Source organism: Mesoplodon densirostris, chromosome 4 (genome assembly GCF_025265405.1).
Source record: "Mesoplodon densirostris isolate mMesDen1 chromosome 4, mMesDen1 primary haplotype, whole genome shotgun sequence".
NCBI lineage: Eukaryota > Metazoa > Chordata > Mammalia > Artiodactyla > Ziphiidae > Mesoplodon > Mesoplodon densirostris.
Genome location: NC_082664.1, coordinates 127,172,839 through 127,199,527, shown reverse-complemented (window position 1 = coordinate 127,199,527; position 26,689 = coordinate 127,172,839). Strand labels below are relative to the sequence as shown.

Genomic DNA, 26,689 nt, shown 5'->3' with positions numbered 1-26,689 from the left:
TCTCTTTTGGCCACTTGATTGTGTTTTTTCTTCATGTCCTGTTCTTTGCCTGAAAGCCCATGAGAGCTGTTTGAAGGCTCACATACCTGTTTGCTAAGTTAACACCTCCCAGAATGAATTGCATTTTTGTTTTTAAAAGAGCAGGTGTTTTCTGAATCCTGGTGCAGGGCCTACTGCTAAAAATGCTGATCTCTGCCTCTCATTTCTTGGTGAAGCTCCCGGGGTATCCTGCTTTGAGTCAGATTAAGAAGAGGTTACATGGGGGTTGAAGAAAAATCGGACAAAGGTAGAGTGATTTCTTTTACCCCCAACTCCTTTTTGCATATTCGCCTGCTCAAGTACAACTTTAAAAGAAAATTGAATGTATCAACACCTCTTTAAAGAAAGAACCTCAGACATTAAATTTTCCAGTTTAACTTTTGGTTATTCCATTATATGCATATATAGATAGCTGTGATCAGTTGATGGGTCTCTCCTCCCCCCCCCCATTTTTACACATAGACATAATTCTACTGCTTATCATTTATTTTTGGCTAAAGAATAGGATTTGGCTTCACAAATGACACTTTGTTGATTATTTAGGTGGCTTTCAAAATTTTATTATTTATTGTTACTCTTATGAATGTTTTAAACCCATTTGTTTTGTTCTTTGAGATTAATTCATACACAGAATCAGAGGCAATGAACCATGTTACGGCTTTTGTTACATATTAACTGAATATGTTCCATAAAGAGACAGAACCAATTTACAATGTATGTTTGAACTGGTCCCTCAAGCTTCAGGAAGTTGGCTTTTTGTTTTTTTGAAGTTTAGTGATTTTTTTTTTTAAGAGGGGGAGGACATATTACAAGCAAATGATCCTCATTTCAGTTCCTTCTTTTTCTTTCTTTTTTTTCCTAAATAAATTTATTTATTTATTTTTGGCTGTGTTGGGTCTTTGTTGCTGTGCGCGTGCTTTCTCTAGTTGTGGTGAGCGGGGGCTACTCTGTTGCGGTGCGCGGGCTTCCCATTGTGGCTTCTCTTGTTGCGGAGCACGGGCTCTAGGCGCGCGGGCTTCAGTAATTGTGGCACGTGGACTCGGTTGTTGTGGCTCGTGGGCTCTAGAGCTCAAGCTCAGTAGTTGTGACACACCGGCTTAGTTGCTCCGCGGCATGTGGGATCTTCCTGGGCCAGGGCTTGAACCCATGTGCCCTGCATTGGCAGGCATATTCTTTTTTTTTTTTTTTTTTTTTTTTTTTGCGGTACGCGGGCCTCTCACTGCTGTTGTGGCCTCTCCAGTTGCGGAGCACAGGCTCCGGACGCACAGGCCCAGCGGCCATGGCCCACGGGCCCAGCCGCTCCGCGGCATGTGGGATCCTCCCGGACCGGGGCACGAACCCGCGTCCCCTGCATCGGCAGGCGGACCCCAAACCACTGCGCCACCAGGGAAGCCCGGCAGGCATATTCTTAACCACTGCGCCACCAGGGAAGACTTAGTGATATTTTTTTGATAGTTTAATAGGACTCCTCCTCAGTCTGCTTTACTTTAGTTGTTTGCCAGTCTGTATTTTTGAAATGGGATTATTTTCTGTATTTCATCGATTCAATCTAAACTAACATTTAATGAATGCTTACCAAATGTAATTTGCTATGCTGGATGCTGTAGGTGGTAAGATTGTTTTTGCCTCCAAGGATCTTAAAATCTCGTATGGGAGGGGAGGGAGAGGTTGCAAGGACACAAGAAGAAGGAAACAGATGGCTGCAGAGTAAGAAAAGTGCCCCAGGAGAAGAGGTACAAAAAAAATACTGTCAGAGATCATTGAGAGGAGGAAGAACGCACATCCAGTGGGGAAGATTAGGAGAGCCTTCACAGAGGAGATGACATTTGAGCTGGGTCTTGAAGGATGGCTAGGATTTCCATGGGAATGGGGGAGAGGGGGCATGGCAGGAAGAGAGCTCAGGATGAGCAACTTCACACAAGTGGGAAAGCTTGGGATGTGTGGAGGAGCCGGCAAGTAGTTTAGTGTGCTGGGTGCATCACTGTGGGTAGCAGGAGATGAAGCTGGAGAGGTAGGTGGGATGGTTTTGTGGTATCAGCTGAACATTTTGAAAAGTTTCATGCAAACTTTTCTTCTCCTCTGACCGTTCTTTAATAGATACGTCTATATAGCTTTGATGTGCTTTGTATTTTATTTATTTTTTGTTAGTTCATGTCTTTTATTAGCCAGTACACAGTTACTTGTCTTCTGGTTTGTTGAAGCAATAGATCAGTGTGCTTTGTATTTTAAAGTTTTATAAATTATGTGGCTACTACGTTGTCCCACTGCAATGTTTTCCTTTTATATTGTATTACCTAGGAAAAATATTTTTTTATTTTGCAAAGCATGCCTTTTGTATGGTGTAGGCTACTTTTCTTTAGTATTAAGACATCTATCATCACTTCATAACTAATAGGAATATGGGGCTTCATTTTTTTCTAGACTTTTCTGCCCCTTATATGGTCCCATCTAGGATTAATTAATGTTCTTGGTGTGAGGTATGGGTCTATGTTAATTTTTCTACATAGTGAGTTCTAATATCTTCATGCAGTTTATTAAATAGGATTTTTATCTGTTGTATTTTCAGGTTTACTTTTATTTGGTCTTTATGGTATTTTTATCTCTTTCCAAAATTTCTTTTTAACTCTTATGTAGTTTTTTTTTTTTTTTTTTTTTTTTTCTTTTTGCGGTATGCGGGCCTCTCACTGTCGTGGCCTCTCCCGTTGCGGAGCACAGGCTCCGGACGCACAGGCCCAGCGGCCATGGCTCACGGGCCCAGCCGCTCCGCGGCATATGGGATCCTCCCAGATCGGGGCACGAACCCGTATCCCCTGCATCGGCAGGCGGACTCTCAACCACTGCGCCACCAGGGAGGCCCTTATGTAGTTTTGATAGTCTTTTTTTTCCCCTTTTCTTTTTTTTTTTTGCGGTACGCGGGCCTCTCACTGTTGTGGCCTCTCCTGTTGCGGAGCACAGGCTCCAGACGCACAGGCTCCGCGGCCATGGCTCGCGGGCCCAGCCGCTCCGCGGCATGTGGGATCTTCCGGGATCGGGGCACGAACCCGTGTTCCCTGCATCGGCAGGCGGACTCTCAACCACTGCGCCACCAGGGAAGCCCCCCTCTGACTCCTTCTGCAAGATGAGGAAACCAGACGGGGGGGTGGGGGGAGCAGCGGGGAGAACTTGCTGGGAGTTCACACAGCTGGAGTGGAAGAAGGTGCTTGAACTTTTATCCCGACTCAGACATATTTTTACTTGGGACGCTTACTTGGTTTGAAAATTTTCCAAGTTTACCTGACACTGAATTTTGGTAACTTTACCTAGTACTCTTAAAAATTTTTTAAAACCTCTTTTCAAGTAATAATCTGAAACACTGGAAAAGGCTATCCCTCTATATCACCACTCTCCTAAGGTGTTTGAGGGAAAAGGGAATGAGGAAATGGGGGAAGGAAAGGGTATTTTATTTTAGTCCAGGATCCTTAGTAGGAAGGCCTATTTTTAAGTTTCATAATGTCAGTTTTTAAAGCAGTGGTTTTCAAAATAACCACAGACAAAAGTCCCTGTGAAATGCCACCTTTCTAGACTTGACCTGTTTTGAGTTTACCTATTACCAAGAAAGATTCAGAATTTCAAATGCTATTAAGTGCATTTACTTTTCAGAAAAAATGGAACAATTGAGTTGAGTGAATGATCCACATGAGTTCCAGATTCCAGTCAAATCTTGAAATTTGGGGAGTTGTGAGGAGAAGACAAGACTAATCAGCCACATTGTCGTACTTACAGGTTGTCTGGATCCAGGTTCATTACGTTTCTTTATAGAGTTATAACTTACATATCCAGGTTATTTTTTAAAAATTAGATTAGACCCTCACCACATTTGAGAGTTCAGAGTCGAAATTATTTGCCCTGTTTGATGTCATATCATGCTTCAGTAAATAATCCTTCAAGAATGTCCTTGTTGGGGGAGGCCTCAGAAGTTAGCAGGAATTCCAAGCTAACTGTAAACCTTTTGTCTAATGGCTTACTCAAATCCAGATCGAAATCCTACCAAAATGCTAGCCTGTATTTCAGCTCTTCTCTCTCTCTCTCTCTGAGTCTGTGGAATGCTAGAAAAACAAGAAGAAGAGGGTAGTTTAACATCCCAATAATTATTAACAATAGAAAATATATCCTGCTTATCTTAGGCATCCATTTGTGTCCACTGATAAAACTTGGACATTGGAGCCATGGAAAAGTTCTGTTCACCAAAGGAAGGACCAGTGGAACATTTGGACCAGGTTCATAGCACATTATATTAGTTTAGATAGACAGGGCAACACTTTTATTATTTTACTAAAACACTCCTTCTAAAATATAGTCTTTTGCCTTGTTTTATTTTGGTAACTAAACTAACGCTGGGTTAGCCATAAATGTAGCTTGCTGCATTTTTATTTCTGAGTATTCTAAATCACTGAGCAATTATTTTAAAAAAGTCTTAAAGGATTTACAAATAAAAAGCTATAAAATATTGATTAGGGGAAGTCAAGGGGAGAGTTAGCGAGGAAAGTACCAGAAACCACTAACAGGTGTTTTGGCTGCACTGAACAAAGTTTCAGCTTGATAGGCAATGAGGGGGAAGGGTTTTGTGAATTCCTGAAATGTGAGGTGGAGGGGACACAGGGTAAGTCAGCAGTTCCGGAGGCACAGAGGACTTGGGTACTGGAGGCATGCCCCTAGCTGACGATCTGGAACAATTCCTGAGCAAGTGGCTTTCTTGAAAGATAAGCGCTTCATTTGTAGGACCCAGGCGTGGGGTAATAAAGTATGGGTCCTAGATCAGGAAGGAACAGTAGGATGAAGGCAAAAGACATGAAACATCCCTGAAGGACATCATAACTGGAAAAATTACTGTTAATTGAGGGCGTATCTGATCTATTTTCATCCATTGTCTTGAATTTGCACTAAAAATCTGTGAGAAGGTCATAATATTCTATTGTACAGATAAGGAAAATGAAGTTTAGGGAAGTTAAGTAATTTGCACAAGGTTGCATAACTAGTAAGTGGTGGAACTAAGTTTAGAACCCAGGTCTGTCCTTCTCTAACACCCATGCTTTTCCCACATAGCCCTCCAAAGATTGCATCAAATGCTGAAGGTCTTCTTAGAGCTACACTCACCAGAACTATAGCCACTAGCCACATGTAGCTATTTAAATTTTAATGAATTAAAATTAAATAAAGTTAAGAATCAGTTCCTCATTTACACTAGCCACACTTTGAGGACTCAGTGGCCATGTGTGGCTAGTGTTTACTGTATTGGACAGAGCAGATTACAGCATTTTCATCATTGCAGAAAATTCTATTAGCATCTAGAAGTCATCCAGTTTTACTCTTGTATTATTTTTGCCCCTTTATTTTGCAAAGGAGAATATGAAGGACAAAGGAAGGAAGTAACTTGTTCAGTGTCATATATTTAATTAATCCAGGCCTTTGGACTTGTTGCCTGGTGGCTTTTCCTATGTTCCACCCTCTTCCTTAAACAAAATTAGCAGAATAGAGATGTGCAAAAGGAGTGACTCTTACTCTCTGAGCTTTGCCTGGCCTTCAAACTTAATTCTTCCTCCCAAAGTACAGTCCTGAGTTTTCCCAAGTTCAAAGGGCATGTTATGATTAATTTCCCCCAGGGAAATGAAGGATGTTTGTTGGAAAGGAATTCCATGCTTAATGTATGAAACAGCACTTTGATTCCCCTGGTTCTTTCTCTGCCTTCCTACCAAGAACTTTGTAATTGAACTTGCAGCTGCCAACCATTTGTCTTCCAAACAAGGCCAACTTCAAAACAGTTCAAATGACAGAGGTATATATACTTTGAATGCCAGCAGCTGCTTGTTATTTGCTGTTTATTCCAATGACATTTGTGTTAGGGTCAGATAGATTTAGATTATGACCAGAATTACAACCATAGATTTCTAACTTGTATGTTTAGAAGATTAAGATGTATTAACATTCATTTAACTGATACTTAGTACATATCTAATATATACCAGGCACTGGGCTGAGAGATGGACAAAAAGAAGTTTTGCTGAAAATTGGAAAAGATGCCAATGTTATTATGACTCAGTTGAATGCATTTTAAATTTTCTGAGTTTTATTGTCAGTATTTGCTATCCACATATCTGCTATTTAGTCCTAAAATTCAGTAAAAAGCTCCAGTTTGGATCATAGCTTTGAAGTAAAGTGAAGAATCACATGGGAATGTCCTTTTAGTAGATGCTATTAAAGACATTTAAATTATACACTCCACTGTTTAAATGATAGTCTAAAGTATATGTGTGTGTGCTTAGGGGGTGGGCATATGGGAACAAAACCAAGGCATTGTGCTGGGGTAATATTTTTAGGAAGCCTAAATGTGATGTTTGACTTCAGTCTGACTCATGGCTTAGAAAGTTGTCTTTCAGAAACTGAGAAATGTAAGTTTTGGGCTTTTTCCTATAGAAGGGTTAAAGTCATGTGCATGAGTATGCTCAGATTAAAAGCAATTCTGAATGTTGGCAAGGTGTTCAGGAGAGTGCCTGTCTTCCCTGAGAGTGCAAAGGTAGGGGCAGCGAGGACTTTAAAGATGGTGGGGACAGCTGGAAGGGATCCCAGGGGGCTTTGACATCTGGTCTTTCTGTCTGAGATCATAGGGGCAGATGGGCGGGGGAGGCAGAGCACCCAGAGGTCTTCCTGTATTGTTTTTCAGAGTAGGGCCTAGTTTCTGGAAAGTTTTCATATCCTTGAGTCTGTCTCCACATCTGTAAAATGGGCACAACAACCCCTACCCAGCAGAAAGGATTCATATGTGTGTGTAAACTGCTTTTGATGACTAACTGGACTCATGATAAGGGCAGGACTAGATTCCCAGCCCAGGGTGCCTTATTTTCTATCAGGCGAGAAGGAGAGAAAATTCCCACCTCCCAGAGAACTTCCAGTGATGAGGCTCTTCAGCTGTTCTTTATCCACACAGACTTAGAATAGAGACAACGCCGGGCATACTTGCAATTTCTGGGGATGTGCAGGAAGCAAAAGAATTATTTTCAGTGAAACAGGAGGCTGCAAAAGGTGCCTAGGAAACAACTGCCGCAGTACAGCCTAATATAGACTCCTCCCAGCTTCTCTAGGCCGCCATCTGCCTGGCAGGCACCACCCAGGAAGCTCAGCTTTCTTCTCCAAGAGTTTAAAGAGGATTTCCTGAGCTGTGTGTGTGTGTGTGTGTGTAGGAATAGGGAGGGTGGCACAAACCAGATGTTGAGGGTCAGTTCCAGGTAGATCTAAGGTTCAACTTCTCCTTCATATTTCTTCCAAACACCTTCCTCAGTGGGCCCCGGCCTCTGCTCAGACTGTGTCTTATACTGGGGATTCCCTTCTCCACCTCCAGTGCATGTTGAAATCCTAATCTTGTTCAATTTATAGGTCAGCTCTTCTGTAAATCCACCACAGACTTGTCTCCCACCCCACGCCAGGTGGCGGTCATCTACTCCGCCTTCCAGAGCAGTCTGTACATATCCTGTCACGTGTTAGTTGTTTGCATAACTCTGTCCAGTTGGACTGGACTTGAGGAAGCCTGGGACCGGGTCCTGTTCATCATTATCTCCAGTGCACATCATGTTCCCTAGCATCTGGTTTGGTAAACTTGTGTTGAACGACTTAAGCCTTGAGATGGCAGAGGGCAGAAGATGCTCCTCTCCCAAGGTTGAGACTCTGCTGATCCCTGCGAAGTCTGACTTTGACTTAATGAGTGGTTGACTATTTTCACTTTATAATATCTTGGCACAAGAGGGTCGCAGTGTTGGTGGTAATCATAGCATTTGTTCTGCGAGGCTCTGTGTACTCTTTATTGTTTTTACATCTATTTATTTCCTCATTCAACCACATGAGGCAGGCGGGATGTGTGTTATCTCTACCCAGTAGATGAGGAAACTGATCCTGGTTAAGGGCCGTGTATGTCACATGGGCAGTTAAGTGCCTGTAGTTCTTTGTACTGCCTTTTCAGTCAATAGTCCCTTCCTAGCCCAGTGGGGAAACTGGCGGTGACATTCTGTGGTGTTTGCTCAGCCCCATGCCTGGCACAGAGGAAGGCTCAGGGAATGTATGGGGCCGGATGGATTGGCAAGCCTCTTTTGCATGCTGAGCTGAACACTTATCCCCAGCAACTGCTGGGCTCTTTGATGGATATGTGACATCGGTGACTGAATATACACGGCACCTGTGGCTTTTCACACTCTCCCCCCACGCCTCTCCAGGGATTGGGATAGGACAGATGGCCACAGACGCAAGATTCTCAGCTCTGCATCCTCTCTGCAAATCACATTTGGGGAAAAGTTAAGTTTGTGCAGTAATACAATTTCAGTAACATGGTTTCATACTGCTAGTAAGTACTTTAACACTCTGGATAAATCACACTTCAGCAGAACTCATTTGGGAAAAGAGTTTAATTTCACTGTAGGTGGCTGTGATCCCCACCCACCAGCCCTCCTGCGCCCCCCTAATAAATCTAGGCTGATAAGGTGAACGCAGCACTAGGCCAGGCTATTTCCAGACCCAGGATAGCATTATGTTACATTAATCATCCTTTTCACCATCAACACCTTTCATTCCTTCTCCCCCAAGCACAGCCACCTGTCTGTCCTTATATGTTAAACGTGGAAAAGATTTTGATAGTTCAGTCTCCTGGATGTGTTGTGAAGAGATTGAGGTCCAGAGAGGCTGGGAAGCTTACTTGGTGTTGTACAGCTGGCGAAGACCTGAATTGAGGTCCGAGGCCCCTGACTACTCTTGAGAGTGGGGCTGTTTTCTGCCCTGTCCCAATGCCTGTGCTTTGATCTGTCTTACAAGTAGGGCAGAGTCTGTATGTTCAGTTTAAAATGAATAAAGGTGATCAGTTGCTCATTGTTAAAGGCCCCCAGCACAGAGTGAGTTCATTTCCTGTTGACCCTCACAGCCTCTCTTGACATATCTTTGATAATGGCAGCTAAAGTCTTGACAGATTTCTGTAGAGTCAGTGCAGCCTAGGGGTAACCCTGTGTGGTTTTGACTAATAGGATTTAACTTTCAGGAAAAAAAGAAAAAGAGGGAAGGATGGTAAGTATATGTGGAGGGAGAGAAAAAACTATTGTTAATTTTTCTCTTCATGGTATACCTTTTGGCTCTTTGGCTCTAGAAATCATCTGATTTTGATGTTTCAAATATGGTGAATAGATACATCATCCAAAGTCAGGTGTTCAGACTGCTGAAGATTAGTGAAATGTAACAGTAGGTCCAAGTCTGGATCGTGAAAAAATAATACTCCTCATTTATCTTAGAAGCTTCAGTGTTCTACATCTCCTGCCAGCGGACTCAGGGATGCTTGGGAGCTCAGCAATTGGTGTGCCGTCAACTGGTCCCTGGTCCTCCCTTGTTAGGGGTGGGCCTATTGTCTGAGTGGGTATTTGGGGAGAGGGGCACACATGCCTGGCCAGCCAGAGGGGCCAGTTGACCTGCACTGGATGATGTGTCTAGCAGGAAGCCCAGCTGTGACAGCAGAAGATAACAGTTCTCTGCATAGGATTCACTTGTAGTAGGTGGTCAGTGTTTATTGATTTCTTTTTTTTTTCTTTTTTGTGGTACGTGGGCCTCTCACTGCTGTGGCCTCTCCTGCTGCGGAGCACAGGCTCCGGACGCGCAGGCCCAGCAGCCATGGCTCACAGGCCTAGCCGCTCCGCGGCACGTGGGATCCTCCCAGACCGGGGCACGAACCCGTGTCCCCCTGCATCACCAGGCGGACTCTCAACCACTGCGCCACCAGGGAAGCCCTATTGATTTCTTGATTTAAAAATATATCTATATCTTCCTCTATTTTCTTTACTACGAAGATCTCAAGTCTCTTTAATTTAGGGGAAAAAAGGAGCTAATGATGCCCTGCTCCTCTTTTGATACCATGACGCGCTCCCCCACAGATACAAACTCTGTTCTGGCTCTTAGTGGGTGCTCCTTGCTCTGCAGGAGTGTGATCTGCAGAGGCAGACAGCTGGGGTTGGAGTCCTGGCTCCACCCCTAAATTGTTGTGTTGATTGGGCTCATTACTTAACCTCTCTCGCCCAATTTTATTGCCAATGTTTGGGAGGCTACCCCTCCTTGAAGGCTGAAGTCAGATATTATTCCGACCGTGAAAGTTTGCATGGTCTCCCTTGGAAAAGCTCCAGTGGGACTGTCCATGAACTACTCTGGAGACAGACCACTTGGGGGTGTGTGTATGTGTGGTGATCTTCACACATGTCTGTTGTGTTTTACCACTTGAACCGTGAGCTTCTGGAGATCAGGAGTTCAGTCTTGATGCCCCATCTTTAGCCCAGGCCTGGTGTGTAGTAGGTAGTCTCTAAACATGGAATGAATGAACATTGGTGTTAGCTTACAGAGCTCATGTGGGACAGGAGATTGGCTCCACTGGGCTTTCACTGATATCAAATGCAGTGTTATGTGCATTGAGTTTCTTGATACCTGTGCTTGAATCATTTCTACTTTTTGTCCTTTTTTTTTTTTTTTTTTTGCATTTCGCGGGCCTCTCACTGTTGTGGCCTCTCCCATTGAGGAGCACAGGCTCCGGACGCGCAGGCTCAGCGGCCATGGCTCACAGGCCCAGCCGCTCCGCGGCATGTGGGATCTTCCCGGACCGGGGCACAAACCCGTGTCCCCTGCATCGGCAGGCGGACTCTCAACCACTGCGCCACCAGGGAAGCCCTACTTTTTGTCCTTTTTAACTGATTAAGCAAAGCTGGGCTAGTTGGAGCCCCCAGATAGGACCAAGAGATGTGGCCTCTGCCTGACTCTGTTGTAGGTAAAGTGCTTAATTCCAAGCCAGCACAAAGAAAGTTGGGAGTATTAATTATCTGATCCAATAGAGTCTAGTTACTAGACTATAAATGATGATGGTGGGCAGGGATGTCATAAATGTCCTAGGGTCTGGGGGCCTGAAGGAGTTAAAGCTCCTCTCAGAATAGCTCAGGCAGCTCCTAGGAAGTAGCTTCTGAGGCAGGATGTGGCAAACCAGTGAGTAAATGAGAGCCATTCTCCTTTGGAAGAAAAGGAAGTGGGTGGGAAGAAGTGAAGAGGAAGAGCCTGGTGGACAAATCTTTTTTATCTTCTGCTGTAAGAACATGCTTCTCTTTTGAATGCCAGGCAGAGCCTGCAGAATTTTAACCTAAAGTGACCAAGGTCCAAAGAATGCTTGACAAGGATGTTTTTGCAGTTGTCTTGTTTTTCTCCACAGCTAATAACTCAAGTTTAATGTGCGGTGGAGTACCATCTTAGTAGATTTTGTTTTCTAATCTTAGTCATTGGCATATTCTTTAATGCTCTTTGAGGATTCACAGTTAATGTGAGGTGTCATCCACAGTCACACTCTTATTTAACCAAGAATAAGTTAGAAGAAAGGTATTTTTGTTTGTTTGTTTTAGAAAAGTGTCTTGTTAATGTGTTCAGCTATTTGTTTCAGAACACACTCTCACTGAGTGCGTAACAGTGTTTTGTAACACAGGACAAGAGGATACTTCCATTTAATGCAGGTGAGAGATCTCATTCAAGGATGGAGGGCTCCAGACCCGGGTTAGTTCCACAATCTTGGTGTCTTTTGTTAAAGAGCATGGTTATAGGTTGGAGACAAATTATTGACAGAGGGTACAGTTTTGCAAATAAAAATAGCCCTCAGGAATTCAGTAATGCATATATGAAATGAAATAGGTGAATTGAATTTGTTGAGTTTCAAGCATCACTGGAAAAGCAACCATCAATTATAAATGTATTGCATAGATAGCAATAATGTAAATCAGTGCTGGGTTCAGGAATTGGCTCCAGGACTGTGGTTTGTTATGAGAGAAACACTTCTGTCCTTACAATGAGTTGGTATGCATGATGGACTGGATTTGACTTTACTGTCAAAGGCTTCTATGAGCCGGTCTTTGGACCAGGTAATGAGAGGTTAATTATCTAAAAGAGAACTCCCCGGTGGACTTTCAAGGACCTGGAAAGCTGAACTCAGCAGTTGTTAGACTTTAGGTTTCTACACACTCTTTCTCTCAAGGAAGCCAATATCTCCTGAGTTGTGCAGCTCTTGACTCTATTTCTATGAAGGTTCCAAACTAGAATTTTTTTTTTTTTTTTTTTTTGTGGTACACGGGCCTCTCACTGTTGTGGCCTCTCCCATTGCAGAGCACAGACTCTGGACGCGTAGGCTCAGCGGCCATGGCTCACAGGCCCAGCCACTCCGCGGCATGTGGGATCTTCCCGGACTCGGACACGAACCTGTGTCCCCTGCATCAGCAGGCGGACTCTCAACCACTGCGCCACCAGGGAAGCCCTAGAATTTTTTTTTAATTGAAATATAGTCGATTTACAATAGTGTTAATTTCAGGTGTATAGTGTTGTGATTTGGTTTTTTGACAATTATATTCCATTATAGGTTATTACAAGATATTGAGTATAATTCCCAGTGCTATACAGTAAATCCGTTGCTTATCTGTTTTAGGTTTCGTAGTTTGTATCTGTTAATCCCTTATTCCTGATTTGTCCCCTCCCTTCCCTTTGGTCACCATAAATTTGTTTTCTATGTCTGTGAATTTGTTTCTGTTTTGTATATAGATTCATTTGTATTATTTTTTAGATTTCACACATAAGTGATATCATATAGTATTTGTCTTTCTCTGTCTGACTTATTTCACTAAGCTTTATATTCTCTAGGTCCATCCACGTTGCTGCAAATGGCAATATTTCATTGTTTTTTATGGCTAATATTCTACTGTATACACGTACCACATCTTCTTAAGCCAGTTGTCTGTTGGTGGGCAATTGGGTTGTTTCCATGTCTTGGCTATTGTAAAGAGTGCTGCTGTGAACATTGGGGTGCATGTATATTTTCAAATTATGAGTTTTCTTTTTTCTGGATATATACCCAGGAGTGTAATTGCTGGATCATATGGTAGCTCCAATTTTCATTTTTTTAAGGAACCTCCATACTGTTTTCCTTAGTGGCTGCACCAATTTACAGTCCCACCAACAGTGGGATGGAGCCTGGATGGAGTGCTTTTCCCTCTGTTGCAACAACTGATATCTTTCAGGTCTAAACGTGGACATTACATTTTCTGACCTTCACTTTCCCTTCCTCGTCTTAGATGGAGTTGTCTTTTTTCTGTTCCCATACCCCACTGTGCCCACCTCACTTTCAGCATTATGGTCTCCCTTACCCCGTAGCTGTTGCTGTACTTGTTAGTACCATTCCCTGTTTTTGGCTTGCACTGTGATATCTCTCTCTGTCTCTCTCTCTATCATCTCTACATCTCTGTCTCCCTGTCTCTTACACACACACACACACACACACACACACACACACCACACTGCCTGGTGAGGGCAGGGACCTTGTCTTCCTCATCTGTACCTCCCTAGCCTCTAGCGTAGATGGTGCCTGTCACACTGTGGATACTCCATAATGAATGTGCATTGCATTTTCACATCTGTAGACATCACAGCTATAAGCTAGATGTCTACTCCAGTTCCTTATCCCCTGCACTCCTCTAGATTAGAGCAGTCTTGGAGACTTACATTCTCATGGTCACTTCTGCTTCTTTGGGACTCACATTTCCCTTCCTGTGATTTTTCTCTTCTTTTTGCTCTGTGTTGAACGAACTTGGAATTTGGCCCCCTTTCTCTGGTTTCCATCAACAACAGTAAGAACAAAATATACACAAAGCTATTTGTGTGCATGGCAGATTGGACTGAAGGTCTGGGGTGGGGAGGATGTATTATAGCAATAAAGACAACTTAAAATCTAGTGGTATTAGGTATCTTTGGGCTTAAATGACCTTTGCCACTTGGCCATGGTGCAGCCTTTTCTTCCTTTCTTGCTGCTTCAAAGCCACTCCCAAAAGAAGTCTCTCCCATTTTATTCTGCAACGTGATTCAGCTCTCCCCTCCACCCCTGTGTGCTGTTCAGGCCTGCTTCTGCCTTTGCCAAGGCTCAGGAGCAGGCCCTTTTAAACTATGGGCCAGCCTTCTGGTCCTCTGGTATCCTCTGCTCTGAGGGTGTTTGTTCGCACAAACACTTATTTCCCTGCCCTCCACCTTCTTTTATAAGATGAAAGCAAACACTATCAGTTTTAGTTTTAATTAAATTTCATTCTCTCTGGTCCATGATGTTACTTCTACCAGCTACGTTTTGACCCCACGAGGCCAACTGCTCTTAATTGGAGAGCCTGACTAGTAGTTTTCCACACTCTAGTTTAAGAAGTTGAGTGCCTAACTGAGCACTTGGTTGGACTTCTAGCCCTGATCCTGATCTCAGGATTCCCTGAGAGTTGCTAGAAAGTCACCTAGGGAGTGGGATTTTCCCCAGAGGTGATGGGTGCTCAGAGGAGAGGTTTGCTGACCTCTCTTGTGTGTACTTTGGACAAGGAGAAGGGCCTAGCTGTAACAAACATGTTGGTCGTGTATTTAAGGAGGGAAACAGCTCTGGAGAATTGAAAATTTCTCAACATGGACTAGCACTGGAGACGTGTTTTGAGTGCTGTGTTTCTTCTGACTGCATCTTACTGCTCTTAGTTGTGCTTCTGGGCACTAGCTGTTGGTCTTTTTGCCCTGGGGACTCAGCTGTCCTCATGGTCTGGGTAAGACTGTGGTCACGTTGGGTCCTTTCTTCCTGAAGAGCAAGCTGCACCTCTCATTCACAGAGCAGCATGGACCATTACTACACAGGGAGTTTCTAAAAGGTCTTTCTCTAGAGCAGGTAATGGGTAGGGTCAAATACATCATCTTAATAAGGCCACAGTACACCACCTTGTCCTTTCAGGAACAGTCAGCCACTCCCATTCTGTGGCTACCACCAGACCCAGCACTGCCTTTGTTTTTCTGATGGTGACCACACGTTTATTGAATTTTCTACCTGGGTTATCCTTGGTGCTTTCTTCCTTTCAGCACTTCCTGCCCCATCCCTGCCAGCTCTCTTATGCCACCAGACTGTTTACTGCTTGTCCCGTGTGCTTCACCTGGGCAGTGTCCTATTGCTTCCCTTCCCTCCCCAATCAAAATGTATCAGCCGGGCTTCCCTGGTCGTGCAGTGGTTAAGAATCTGCCTGCCAGTGCAGGGGACACGGGTTCGAGCCCTGGTCCGGGAAGATCCCACATGCTGCGGAGCAACTGAGCCCGTGCGCCACAACTACTGAGCCTGCGCTCTAGAGCCCGTGAGCCACAACTGCTGAAGCCCGCGCACCTGGAGTCCGTGCTCTGCAACAAGAGGAGCCACTGCAATGAGAAACCCATGCACTACAACGAAGAGTAGCCCCCGCTCGCTGCAACTAGATAAAGCCCGAGTGCAGCAACAAAGACCCAACACAGCCAAAAATAAATAAAGAAAATAAATAAATTTATTTTTAAAAAAAGTATCAGCCTTGGATGTTCTGCTGAAAGAATTTCCTTTTTGGGTAGATTTAATTTGTTGTCCTCTCGGGGATTTTACCTTTTAGCAGAACACAGTTCTTACCTCAAAGGAATAGGTCACTAATGGGTAATTACCTGGTGTTAGGGATGAGCTAAGTGGGAGATTTGTTTGAAGGACATGAGCTCTTAAGCTGATGTGGAGAAAAGATCAAACTTTGGAATTCCAACTCTAGCCTTGGGTAAGTTACTTAACTACACCTGGCCTCCATTTCCATATCTGTAAAATGGGAACAACATGTCTATTTTTTGCTGCTGTTGTTGTTTTTTTTTTTTTTTTTTTTTTTTTGAGGTACGCGGGCCTCTCACTCCTGTGGCCTCTCCCGTTGCGGAGCCCAGGCTCCGGACGCGCAGGCTCAGCGGCCATGGCTCACGGGCCCAGCCGCTCCACGGCATGTGGGATCTTCCCGGACCGGGGCACGAACCCGTGTCCCCTGCATTGGCAGGCGGACTCTCAACCACTGCGCCACCAGGGAAGCCCTGTTGTTGTTTTTTAAACTATTTATTTATTTATTTGGCTGCATTGGGTCTTAGTTGCAGCACATGGGATCTTAGTTGCGGCATGCAGGATCTTTACTTGTGGTGTGCCGGCTTCTCTCTAGTTGTGGCGTGTGGCGTGGGCTCAGTAGTTGCAGTGCGTGGGCTCTCTAGTTGTGGCACACGAGGGCTTAGTTGCCCTGTGGCATGTGGGATCTTAGTTCCCCGACCAGGGATTGAACCCACGTCCCCTGCATTGGAAGGCAGATTCTTAACCACTGGACCACCAGGGAAGTCCCAACATATCTATTTTTAAATGTTGTGAGGAATAAATGAGTTAATGAGTGTACCATGGCTAGCATTTAGGAAGCTCATCTTTTAACTGCATCTAAATTTTCATTCTTTATCAGACTGTTATATCCCTCTTTTGTCCCTATTAAGTAAAGGTGATGCATCACTTTTTGTCCTCTGTATTATCTTTTTTTCTCTCTCTCCAAACTCCATCACTTTTTCCTTTCCTTTTTGTGCTTCTACGGAAGACTGGTCCTTCAGGAATTAATTCACATGTGGCTAATATGAAACAAATTTTGCCCACTGGGGTGGAAGGAACATAGGCTGTCAGTTCTTTCAAGCAACAGTATGACACCCCCTCTCTGATTCAGGATGTTGTTCAGTATTTAAGAAGAGTCTATGTGAGTGGGTGGTCCTGTCACTCCAGAGGTTCCTTTGTGTGTGTCTGTGTGTGTGTTTGTGTATGTGTGTGTTTTTCAGCGTGTCTGTCTGCGGAAACGTGCCGTGGGAAGGTAATTTATATGATTCCAGAAGGCAGTTTGATTCCAAGGGCTAAGTGGGGTTTTTTTTGTTTGTTTTCTTAAAGGATAGGAATACGGGATTCTTATCTCTTTTTAATTGAACTCATCCTCTCCACTTTTCATTTGTTTATTGGCTTGGAAGCTAGTTGATTTAGAATGAAATCAAAGATAAACATCTGTCCCAACTCTCATTTTCTAACTTTTTTTTTTTAATTTGGCCGCGCTGGCTTGTGGGATCTTAGTTCCCTGACCAGGGATTGGACCAGGACCCCTGGCAGTGAAAGCGTGGAGTCCTAACCACTGGACCGCCAGGGAATTTCCTGATTTTTTTACTTTTAAGTTTTATTCCCCCAATACTCTTTACTTATAATATTCTTACTCCCAGGTCTATACCACTGTCTACATTGTAGACCCTATTGGAATGCCCTTTCTCCTTTTTTGCTATCTAAATTTTATATGTTGTTCTAGACCAATTTAGGTCTCAAAATCCTATACAATTTACCCTGATTGCTCAGTATATCCTGAACTACAGAGCCATCTGTGTCCGAAGCCCTTTGTGAGAATATGGGGAACTGTGGGACAGTCATCGCTCCAGTCTTTTTTGGGAGTGGTGGTGAAACCAATTAAAGACAATAAAGGTAGTATTTAATTACATTGTGCATTTTTTCTAGATTACTTAATTATTGCATGAAAATGCAGGAATCTCATCAGTAAAATGGGGCTAACAGTGGGAATTACGTCATGGTGGTATTAGGCATTTAGGAGCTCATCCATATTTAGCAGAATACGTGGCATACAGCAGGTATACAATAAATCAGTAGTAGGTACTATCAAATCAAATCTTATTCACCAATAATTACTTGACAACAACATAAAATATTAAATATCATTTTTGGTGATTCCAGCATTTTTTTTTCACATTGCACTCTCATTTAATCTCTGCAGTCACTTTTATTTACCATCACACCATTGTCTTAAACTGCCCTTAGCTGTCTGTATTCCTTTCACTATTTCACTAAGGGCCTTGTAGTGTCAAAATGCATGCATTCTCACAGAAGACCTGGCAAGACGAAACAATTGATTTAGTATCAAAGGAAATAGCAACGAGGATGGGATAGCTGTCAGTGGGGTTTATATGTGGACAAGAAGTAATGACTAGGGTCTCTAACCATACAACACAGGAAGCCAACCACTGTGCTTGCAGATGTCTATGGCCTTGGTACTTAGCTGCAGAGTTCTATCCTTGGAATACTACAGGAAGAATCTGATATTAGGATTGGAGAATTTTAACCCTGAAATGGACTTTAAACACCACTTAGCTTAACTCCCCTATTTTACCTATGAGAAAACTTGAGGGAAAGTGACTTGCACAAGTTCACAGACCAAGTTACCATCAGGGTTGAACCCAGGTCTTCTGACTCCCAAAGCCTTCACACCTATTTCCCAAGCATAGAGTGTCTGGCAGCCACATGCATGTTTTTTTCCTTTCAAGTAGTTTCATGTGCCATTGTGAAAGACCAGCTCTTTACTGACCCAGAAGCAGCAGATTTCCTGTATATATTTCTGGTCCTAGAAGTGGGTCTGGGGGCTACTTTCAAGAACAATGACTTTGATGTTTTTCTCATCTACACATCTGCCAGTAAGCTTAGAAGAGTAGGTGCCCAAGATGTGAGTAGCCAGCATCAAGGAAAAAGAAAAAAATACCTCTGCTAAATTCAGTGAAGCACATTATAAACGATACAAGAGAATGGCTGCACTGAAGCATTGCTTCCCATAGCTGCTTTAGAATATAAGCCCAAAGCCAGGCTCAGCACCAACAAGCAGAGATCTGATCTACAAAGGTCTCCTATTGCTGGAGGAGGTATAGAAAACTTTGTTCTACCCAAGAACTGCCACAGACATGTGATAGAGTTTGGCTGCCATGGAGAGGAGAGGAAGTATATGCTCACAGGGCTTGCTTAAGACTAACGCTGGACAAGAGAGAATTTCTTTACCCCTACCATAAGCCTAGCACTAAATTAAAGTAATTGCAGTCTACCCCTGGAAGGGGGCCAAGAGCATGGAGAAAGACCCCATTCTGTGGCCAGGCATTAAGGACAATTCAAAGCTGAGGGAGGAGTAGGAACACTGAGAAAAAAAACCTATGCAGCTCAGGCTTCACTCTAAGCACAAGATACGACCCATCACTGGAGAAATTTGTAGCCTGTGGTGTTAACATTAACAAGAAAACCCCAACTCAGCTCAACTTTGACTAATAGCCTAACACACACTAACAGTATGACAGAAGAGTATGTCCATTACCAAGTATAAAGATTACCTCAGTCTCTGTTCCATCACAATGTCCAGTGTTTAATCAAAAATCACGAGAGAAAAAAACCAACCTATTATCAAGAGAGAAGGTAATCAGCAGAACCAGACTTAGAGATGACCCAGATGTTGGGTTTATCAGTCAGGGGCTTTAAAATAACCATGATCAATATCTTAAAGTTACACAGCATACATGAATGAACAAATGAGGAATTTCAGAGGAGGTGGAAACTAAAAATAGATTCAAATAGAAATTTCAAAGAATATGACATCAAAGGTCAACAGGCTCATCAGCAGACGGGACAGAACGGAGGAAAGAATCAGTGACCTTGAAGATGGGTCAGTAAAGACTATCCAAGCTGAAACACCTAGAGGAGAAAAAAGAATAAAAGGAGATCAGAGCACAGCTTCCAAGACTGATAGATTGATCTGACTTATCGAGAGATACTGAGATTGAGAGAGAGAGAGGAGACAGACAGACACTGACTGGAACTTTTAAAGGAATTGGCTTATGCGATTGTGGAAGCCTGTTAAATCAGGTTAGGTTGGCATGCTAGAGACCCCTGGAAGAGTTGCACCTTGAGTCCAAAGGAAATCTGCTGGAAGAATTCCTTCTTCAGGGAGGTCAGTCTTTTTTTTTTTTTGCGGTATGTGGGCCTCTCACTGTTGTGGCCTCTCCCGTTGCGGAGCACAGGCTCCAGACGCGCAGGCTCAGCGGCCATGGCTCACGGGCCCAGCCGCTCCGTGGCATGTGGGATCTTCCCAGACCGGGGCACGAACCCATGTCCCCTGCATCGGCAGGCGGACTCTCAACCACTGCGCCACCAGGGAAGCCCGGGAGGTCAGTCTTTGTTCCATTAAGGCCTTCAACTGACTGGATGAGGCCCATTCATGTTATGGAGGGTAATCTGCTTTACTCAAAGTCTACCAATTTAAATTTTAATCTCATTCCCCGCCCCCGAAAAAAAAAAACCCAAAAACCATTTTCATAGAGACATCCAGAAAAATGTTTGACGAAATATCTTAGGCACTGTGGCCCAGAAGTGTTGACACATAAAATTAAGCATCGTATGCCCCCTTCTAGTTACTACCCTCCCCCACCAAAGTGTGATCTCTTTTTTACTTTATTTTTATTTGTTTTTGTTTTTTTGTTCTTGGATTTTTTAAAATATTGAAGTATAGTTGATTTACAATGTTGTGTTAATTTCTGCTATACAGCAAAGTGATTCAATTATATACATTGTTTTTCATATTCTTTTCCATTATGGTTTATCACAGCATATTGAATATAGTTCCCTGTGCTATACAGTAGGACCTTGTTGTTTATCCATTCTGTATGTGATAGTTTGCATCACTTTTTTACTTTATAATAGCCTAGATTAGTTTTAAATTTTATATAGATGGAATGACACCATATGTATTCTTTTGCATCTGGCCTCTTTCACAGAGCCTGTATACATAATCCTAGAATTTTATTGCCTAGTTAGTTAACCAGCCCTTCGCTGAGTGGCCTACAGGATTGAGGTGTGTGAGGGTATAAGCCGCTCTCCACCATGTTGTCTGGGGCTGTTCCTGGTTGGCGCACCTACACTCTCTAACACAGATGGGCTAGTTTAGTTGGAGTCTGGAAGTTGGTAAGCTACACCTTTGGCCCCCTTGCCTTCCTCATTCAGGCCCATTCTCCTTTCCTTTCTTATTACTCTTTGTAACCCCTCCCATCTCCTGCTGTCCGTGGTTTGACTGTGTAGAGACCCCTGATGCCAGTTCTTCTCTTTTCCTCACATTCTCCTCCTCTCCCTCACCTACCCGGTTGAAGCTCCTCAACCTGATTACATCCTCAGCCTTATTCTGCACTTCCTCAGCTGGCTGTCACGTTAACAGACTTCCTTAGAGACATCTAGACAAACTCCCCACCCTACTCCCCATATACTTTTTTTTTATGGGTATGGAAACTAAGGACCAGAAAAGGAGGTAACTCCCAAGATACCTCAGATGGGAATGGTATAGGGTGTAGATCAGAGGGTTGCAGCCTTAGTCTCTGGGTGCTGTTCCCTCTTAGCTTGGGTCTTTCTGCCTTTCCTTCCCTCTTTCTTCCCTGCCCTCTTGCCAAATGCCACAGGGAAGGGAGAACTTCACAACTCCTTGGGCTCTCTGGTGAGGAGACCCAGCTGCACTGGGACCCTTTCTCTCCTTCCAGCACAGTGATTTGTTGTCATCCCCTGCTCTTCCCTCTGTGCTTCCTCCCGGTGGAGGTGGGGCCTGCCACCTGTAGCAGCCTTGCTCAGGTTGGTGACAGACAGCTGGCTGGTGTTTGGCATGCATTTGTGGCCCATTTCTGTTTGGTGTGTGGCAGTTTGAAGACCCCATTCCTTGGTCTGGACATTGCCTCTCTCCCCCTTCAGTCATTCCTTTAGGTCAGCTTCCCGTTGCAGTGACCATCAGAGTTGGAGGTGGCAGTGTGGCACCTTGAAAGGAGCTCTATTTCAGGAGTCGGGAGACCGGCCACCAATAAGCTGTGTGACTTTGTCCTTTCTGGACCTCCGTTTCCTCACTTGTAAAATAGGTTGGATGGGGTGGTCTTTAAGGTCCCTCTCTGTGCTACATTTTATACTGCTTCTTGATTTGAGCCATTGAGCCACGAATGAAAGATTCCTGCTGTGGTAGTGTAATTCGGCTGAGCAGATGGGTGAGATGAGAGGGAAGGAGAAGTTCTTGCCCAGGATCATCCTTTCCCCACCCATTTCATTGTGCCTTCCTGGTGTTTTCAGAACACAAATGACAACCTGTGTTTTTCTCCAAGTTCCTTGTTTTTCCTCTGCGTTCCCATTTCAAGCCTATAATCTTGTATCTGGATGAACTTGTGTTTACTGTAAGACAGCCCTGGTGCAGAATTCATGTTACAGCGTGTCGTTTCCTTTCTGCTGTGGGGAATGTGATGGGGGTCGGAGCCATCACAGCTGGTCCCTGGAGAGGGCTGTGTGTGTCAGAGATGTATTGTGCTGGGCTTCAGTTTCTTTTCTCAATCCCTACTTCTGATTTTGCTGATTTCAGTTAAAACCAAAGATTGTGAAGGAGGCCGGTTCTTGTCCTCTGAGTGTTGGAGATTTGTGGTGTGGTTGAGGGGTGAAGGGCCACTCTTCCTGTTTCCTTTGCTTGAAGCCTTTCACCTTGGGAGGGTACAAGTGAGCCTCGTTGAACACCATCCACTCCCTGGGTGAGAGGAAGCAGTACTGAATACTGATACCTCATTGATGGATTTCTTTTTAATGAGTCATGAAAGTCATTTTGATGCCAGAATTTTCCTTTCACCTTCAGATAAAATCTTTTGTCTTTCATTCTCTGAAAAACTTTTAGGGGCTTTTAATAATTATTAAATTACAGGAAAAACAGTAATTTTTGACTCCTGCTGTTGCTGCTGTGGCTCCTCCTCATCTTCCAACCCACTCCCACCTGCCTTAACATTTGTGTAGAAATGTGTCAAAATTCCAGTGTTTCGTCCCATTAGTTTTTTATTTTGATCCTCTCCTGGTGAAGCAAGCATCTTGTTTCCCCATTTTACAGAAGAGAAAACAGATGTGTCGAGTTAACTGACTTGTTCATGGTCACACAGCTAGTTGTTTTCCAATAAGAATCCGGGATTCCTGATTACTAATGACTTGTTAATTTGGCAACTCTGTCCCCCCCGCCCCCTCCATTAGGAAAGTCTTGCCACCATGAGTGTCTCTTCTCTCCCTGGCTCCACCCTCTGAAAGCACAAATTAGAAGCCAGTTCCTTAGCTGATGGGGTAGGTGGTTGGACCATGGAGCATAGGAGAGGGGTGGGGAAGAAGGTGGCACAAAGCCCAGACTTAGGGTTTTTCCCCCCCGAAGGTGGGAGAATCCCTTATTTCTGCAGAGTCAGGAAAATGAGCAGAGTCAGCATCCCTCCCACCATCCCAACCCCCCACCACCCCCAAATGGGTGTGGTTTCTTGCGGCCAGTGTTACTTGCAGGCAGTTGTTCAGATTGATGTACAGGGGAGACAGGATTGCATTTGGGGCAAAGGACTCTTCCTGTGGGTACACCATGTTCATGTCTGATTGAGCCCTGGTGTGTTACGTGCTCCACACTAGGATCCTACCCATGTTTGCAAGTTGCCTCCCTTGGACGTATTGAACTTTTTGAAGAGGTAATATAGCACCATGATTAAGGTTAGAGATTCTCTCTGCCCAGGTTTGAATCCTGGCTCTGCCACTTAGATGTGCAACCTTGGATGAGTTACTTCACCTGTCTGTGCTTGAGTTTGCTATGTGTTGTAATCGTAAGGTTGTGGATTAAATGCATTAATGCACGTAAAACACTTTAAAAAGTACAGTGTTATAAGGAGAGTGATTGTCCTTTCATCTAGCCCTCCTTCCCTCTCTCTCTCGTACACATTCAGTGTGATGTGTGTGTGTGTGTGTTCTTTTTTTTTGTTTTGTTTTTTTGTGTGTGTGTGTTCTTGACAGCAGCTTTTGGAGTCTGCATTTCCAGTCAGACTGCTGAGCCCTCCCGGCGGCTGTAACCTCATCCAAGTTTTAGCTGTAGGGTCTGTCTGTATTTGACATGTGTTTCTAAATGTTGTCATCAATGGGCTCCTTTGTGGAGAGACCTTAGAGAAAGGAAACCAGAGGGTGTGCACTGTGCACTCCCAGCCACACTGGTTCCAGTCCCCACACCTGAGGGACTGTGGGTAGCAGTGAGACTGAGTTGAACCTTTTAGCAGGATGAGAATATTGACCAGCTGTCTTAGTCTGCTCAGGCTACATAACAAAATGCCATAGACTGGGTGGCTTAAACAACAGAAATTAATTTTCTCATAGCTCTGGAGGCTTGAAGTCCAAGATGAGGACTGGTTGGGTTGCCAGCATGGTTGGGTTTTGGTGAGGCCTCTCTTCCTGGCTTGCAGGCAGCTGCCTTCTTGCTGTGTCCTCACATGGCCTTTCCTTGGCGTGTGTAAGGGGAAGGCCACCTGTCTTAAAAGGCTATCAATCCTATCTGATTAGGACTCTCTACCCATATGACCTTATTTAACCTTACTTACCTTCTAAAAATCCTATCTCTAAACGTAGTTAAATTGGGGGTTAGGGTTTCAACTTACAAATTTTGGGGGGGACCAGGCACCAGGCTTCTTCCCCCCAGAGTTACCCAGTGAGGAAGATTGGGAGAGTCAGCCTTGTGTCCTCTTTGGCCCCACGTACTGTGTTATTTGTAAGGCAGTATTGGATCCTCCCATATCCCGGGGAGGCATTGGGTCTCCATCTCCTTGCCTTCTTAAGGTCTCGAGTGTGAATGAAGAGTGGAAGATTATGCTTGCTCCTACCCCCAAGCTCAGAAGTGGTGTGTATATTGAGGGAAGGGGGTCACCAACATTCTGATGTGTAATGACTGCCTGTCTTGTCACCTGTGTTATTTGTTTAGACTAGGGACAAAAGTAAAATGAAACACGGTGGAATCTCTCTTTACCACCCTTCTCTTAACAAGCTCCCAGGAATAATGAACACTTCAGTTCTTTATGTAAAACACACTAGTAGGCTGCTGTCTGCCATACCCACTCACTCCGGCACCCACTGGTTGAATTATGTGCTTACCAAGAGCCGGTTTGTTCCGAAAGTCATTTGTACAGTTGTAGCTGGTATTGTAATTAAGTAATGTATGTATTTAAATATCAGAGAAACTGATGAAATATGACTGCAAACGAAGTGGTTTTCTTTCTCCCCCCCCCCCACCTATGAATACTAGTTAAAAGCTGTGGAAATACTCAGTGAGTCCAGGTCACTAAAAAACTTACTGTCAGGAACTTCCCTGGTGGCGCAGTGGTTAAGAATCCGCCTGCCAATGCAGGGGACATGGGCTCGATCCCTGGTCCAGGAAGATCCCACATGCCGCGGAGCAGCTAAGCCCATGCGCCACAACTACTGAGCCTGTGCTCTAGAGCCCCTGAGCCACAACTACTGAGCCCGCGTGCCACAACTACTGAAGCCTGCGCACCTAGAGCCCGTGCTCCGCAATGAGAGAAGCCACCGCAATGAGAAGCCGTGCACTGCAATGAAGGGTAGCCCCCTCTCACTGCAACTAGAGAAGCCCACGCACAGCAACAAAGACCCAACGCAGCCACAAATAAATAAATAAGAAATGATAATTTAAAAAAATACTGTTAAATTAAGTGAGCATTAAAATTGGGAGAAGTCATCAAACTCTTAAAATTAAAGTTTTTTTTTTGTTTGTTTGTTTTTTTGCGGTATGCGGGCCTCTCACTGTTGTGGCCTCTCCCATTGCGGAGCACACACCCTGGACATGCAGGCCCAGCGGCAATGGCTCATGGGCCCAGCCGCTCCACAGCACGTGGGATCCTCCCAGATCAGGGCACGAACCCGCGCCCCCTGCATCGGCAGGCGGACTCTCAACCACTGCGCCACCAGGGAAACCCCTCTTAAAGTTTTATTCTGAGATTACTGTGTCTACATTTTTATGCTAAAGAATCAGTATTTGGGGCCTCCCTGGTGGCGCAGTGGTTAAGAGTCCGCCTGCCGATGCAGGGGATACGGGTTCGTGCCCCGGTCTGGGAGGATCCAATATGCCGCGGAGCGGCTGGGCCCGTGAGCCATGGCCGCTGGGCCTGCGCGTCCGGAGCCTGTGCTCCGCAACGGGAGAGGCCACAACAGTAAGAGGCCCGCATACCACAAAAAAGAAAAAAAAAAAAAAAAAAAAAAAAAGAATCAGTATTTGGAAATTATAGACATTGTATTCTCTTCTGGTTCATGTAAGAAAGATGATGTGGGGCTCTTAAAGAGAGGGCCTCACCTTGTGTTAGCCCGTGGGTGAATGAATGCACTTTCATATGTTTTGCAAAAATAAAAATTTAGGTGTATCCTTTTTGCTCTATTTTGATTGACCTTGTTCCTGATCTGATCACATTGGAAGGGAGGGTTTCTATTGTGATTCAGTTTAGAGCCTGTTTTGATAATGTGCTTTGGTTTCAATTTAGTGGTTTTAGGAAATAGATTTTATTTTGTATATGGTGTTGTTAAAACCAACACTAGTGGGTCTTTTTTTTTTCTTTTTTTCCCATACGTGGGCCTCTCACTGTTGTGGCCTCTCCTGTTGCGGAGCACAGGCTCTGGATGCGCAGGCTCAGCGGCCATGGCGCACGGGCCTAGCCGCTCCGTGGCATGTGGGATCTTCCCAGACCGGGACACGAACCCGTGTCCCCTGCATCGGCAGGCGGACTCTCAACCACTGCGCCACCAGGGAAGCCCCTAGTGGGTCTTTTGATACTGGGGTTTTAAAACAAATTAAGGTGGCTTACTCTGGATTTTAGTAGATTCTGCAGTTCGTCTCGTAGGCTCATAGCATACTGAGAGAACTAATTCCCCTATTTTAGAAATGAGGAGAGCAGGCCTTGAGAGGGGAAGTGTGTCTGTGGTGAGTTGTGTGGGGTGGTGGAGTGCAGGGGATAGAGCCACAGCAGATGGGACCTTCCCCCGAGCTGCCTCGATCAGTTCTCCCTCTGGCCCCAGAGCTGGAGCTCTCCACAGCAAGGGTGCTCCTCTGGGTGGACTTCTCTGATGACAGTGTTGACCCGT

The 26,689-nt window shown here is 44.5% G+C and overlaps 1 protein-coding gene across 2 annotated transcripts in view; it reads left to right on the top strand.

The window, feature by feature from the left end:
- Nucleotides 1-26,689, top strand: part of MAP2K1 (mitogen-activated protein kinase kinase 1) — a 79,358-nt gene that overhangs the window by 8,354 nt on the left and 44,315 nt on the right. The gene's annotated exons all lie outside the window — the stretch shown is intronic.